Here is a 3,943-nt window from a genome sequence, read left to right as displayed (position 1 = left end):
ACGGAATGGTAAAAACAGCAAAAATTACGTCTAATAGTAAGTGTTGGATTATGCAAGAGATGGCGTTTCAATAAGTTAGATAAGGACAATGTACGTGTTTGACTGAGACATAAGATATTGTAAGAAGTTTATTTAGAGGTACTATTGAAATTGAACAGACTGTTTTATCGACCTCGTGCAAATTTTTTGGACCATCCGGCATCGCCTTAATTGATAAGATGTATATAAATTGCCGGCACGCTAAGTTTTTGCTTCACTGTGTTATTATTTTATTATTTATATTTATGTTATTTCTAGTCTAGTTTTTGGGTGAAAAGTGATCCAAAGGGAGTTAAGATGCTTGGATAATTTTCTCTATGCTGTAGCTATTGCGCACTTTGTGAGGGTCCCTTGTTACACATTATTTTGGCCAAGCAATAAGGCGCACTTTTTAGTCAATGTCGAGAAAAAAATTTTTATTTTATTTTAATATTTATGTCATTTCTATTTAAAATTAATCAAATTTATAGTAATCAACGGATATTCAATTAAAGAATAAATAATATTACATATTATTTGAATATTCTAATTTTTCCTAATGTTCAAAATTATAAAAATACTTTATTTTGGATCTTAGTTACGTTGGTTTGCTTGCTCTCGTTGCATTGGGTTTTATTCATCGCAGGTTTTTGTCACATTGTAAATGAAATGTGCGTTTTTCATATATTTATATTGAATATCCGTTGATTACTATAAATTCGATTAATTTTAAATAAAAAATACATAAAAATTAAAATAAAAAAATTTTTTTCTCGACATTTGACAAGTGCGTCTTACTGCTTGGTCAAAATAATGTCTAAGTAATACACTTCACGTACCATAAATTTCAGATTTTTTTAAAATTACCACGTCTGAGCCTCTCCTTGTGAGATAAGATGCATCCTTGACAATTGCGTTTTTAATATATTTTGCGGAATAGATGTTTTAACACATCACTTGCGTACTTGTGTACAAAAATAGATATTCGAGGTCTTACATATACCAGAAATAACACAAATGTGATAATACAATAATCAGTATTTACTGATTATTGTATTATCACATTTGTGTTATTTCTGGTATATGTAAGACCTTGAATATCTATTTTTGTACACAAGTACGCAAGTGATGAGTATTCATCATTACAAGTAAATACTGATTATTGTATTATCACATTTGTGTTATTTCTGGTATATGTAAGACCTTGAATATCTATTTTTGTACACAAGTACGCAAGTGATGTGTTAAAACATCTATTCCGCAAAATATATTAAAAACGCAATTGTCCCTATCAAATGATAGGGACAACGCAGAAACAAATGATTTAATAAATTGATACAAAATTGCAAGCATGCAGCAGGAAATCAAGAAGAATAACGGTAAATATTACAAATATTAGTGTATCATCTTCTAAGTCACTTACATATGTTTGGATATACTACCAATATTATCAATTAGAACGCAGCAATAATTACATATTTACTACTCGTTTGTTATAAAGGTTAGACAATATTTATGTAGATGTAACATACTCTATTAGCTCAATACATTGGTGCAATATTGGCCCAATATATCTTAAGTACATGTAAAAATGTTTAATCAATGTGCAATGTATCGCTAATGAATTGTTATTAGGATATTAGATGTTTATGATATTATATATTATAGGTGCCGTAACTATTGAGTTAAATATCATGTTTTAGTCAAATTTACATCAACATCAGAAAAGAGACAATTCGAATTTACTACTATCTATCTGTTAATGTCTAAACATGTTTGGCTAAAAATACCGTGCTTAATTGAGATATTGGTCAAACGTTTTCAGGTTTAAATTTTCAAGTATTTCTGTCTGGTCAAACGATTTTTTAAATATTGAGGTAAAAAAATCCAAATATTCAATAATGTAATGATAAATAATTGTACAAAATTGCAAGCTATAAAAATTTAATATATATATAAATAAAATATAATTTTATAATACTACGCAATCAGCAGACAATGTTTTTTAAATGTTCTTTTAATATTTATTTAATATTATAATATTAAATAAATATTTAAAAAACATTATCTGCTGGTTGGGTAACTGCGCTTTCCTATGTTTCTTATTATATTTCCTTAATCACTTATTTATATGTATGTGTAGATCTAATCGTATCAGGGACAATAAGGATAACAAAGACGATTCTATTAAAAATTTTGAAAGCAGCAATGTATTGGACATTAGGCACCAGTAGGAAAAATCAGTTAACCCTGATTTTTGTTCACATAGAATGAAATATATTATATGTATATACATATATATGTGTAATGACTATTATTATGTATAATCTAATGTATAATACGCATAAATGTATAATTAACATATAATATATATTATATATGTATGTATAAATATATATATATATTTACACACACACACACGCACACGCACACGCGCGCGCACACACACACACGCACGCACACATACACGCACACACACACACAAACACACACACACATTCAGGCTTTCAACGAGCAATTCTAATGTTACGTGATATTAATGCGATTTTACTAATTAAGAACCAAATTTTTTACACAAGTTTAGTTTAATTGTTTTATAAATTGCATTTTTTAATTATTATCTTGCTATAAACAAGTATTAAAATCTTACTGTAAATTATTATTTTTCTATATCAACTTACCGATTCTTTATACATAATATAATATTATGAAAATATTACAACTCCAGTATACGTCTAAATAATATTTATACACACAATATATATTTATATAATATTCAAATTGTTTAGAAAATTACTTAGAAAACATGATATAATAATTTTATAGCAACATACAAAAAATTTAATAATGCGTTGTGAATGTATTAACATAATTTCAAATTTCAGTTTTGTAATTGACGAGAAAAATTATTATCGAATAACATATTGTTTTTCTCATATTAATTAGTTATTATGACATCTGTGAATAAGAAATAATTTTAAAATTTTCTTAAAGAAAACATAACTACAACTATATTTATAAATAATATAATATTCAATTTAGAAAATTATTTAGGACAGTACAATATAATAATTTTATAGATAAACAAAAAATTAAAAGAATTTGTATAACTCACTGTCAGTAAATTAAAGTAATATTTTAGATCAAATTTTTCAGTTTTGTAATTGACAAAAATTATTGCAGGATTACATACTGTTTTCTCATTTTAATTAGTTTATATCTGTGTAGAAATAATTATGAAATAATTATAAAATTCAATTATTTATATATATTGTTAATACTTTTAGCTGTGTTTACACTTAATTATAAGATAAGTATAAATACATTTAATTACTATAATAAGATATAATGTACATGATATATTTAATTATTATAATAAATGTATATAATTATTTAATTATGTATCAAGATTTTATTAAATTTCTATATCAGATCATAAAACTAATTAACCAATTTGATAAAAGTAATCTTTTCAGTATTGTCTTTATTATTATTTCAAAATTGATTTATGTTAAGTAATAATAATGAGAAGTAGAAGCAACATTATTTTTATATAATAAAACGGAATTTTTCGAAAAGTGGTGGAGTGTTTATTTATGTTGCATCTGTTTTGCATGCTTTTTAATTTGATTATTTGTTATTAAACGGCTTTTAAAAAAGTTATTTTTATATGATCCAATGAGTCTTAATATTTGAGTTTTCTCTAACAATTGTGTTTTTATCCACATTCAATTTTGAAAAATTTATGCGTCCCAACTGTTTTCTTTATACTGATGACCAAAACTGTACATATACAGGGTGTCCCGTAACGCTTAATTAATATTTCAAGGCGTGAAAGAGAATGAAATTTTGAACTAAAAGTTCCTCTTTCAATTTTGGCTCAGACTATTATTTACAGAGTTATTAACGAATGAAGTTAATCAAT

This window comes from Wasmannia auropunctata, unplaced genomic scaffold (assembly GCF_000956235.1).
Source record: "Wasmannia auropunctata unplaced genomic scaffold, wasmannia.A_1.0 LD336025.1, whole genome shotgun sequence".
NCBI classification, from domain to species: Eukaryota; Metazoa; Arthropoda; class Insecta; order Hymenoptera; family Formicidae; genus Wasmannia; species Wasmannia auropunctata.
Note: the sequence above shows the minus strand (reverse complement) of the source record.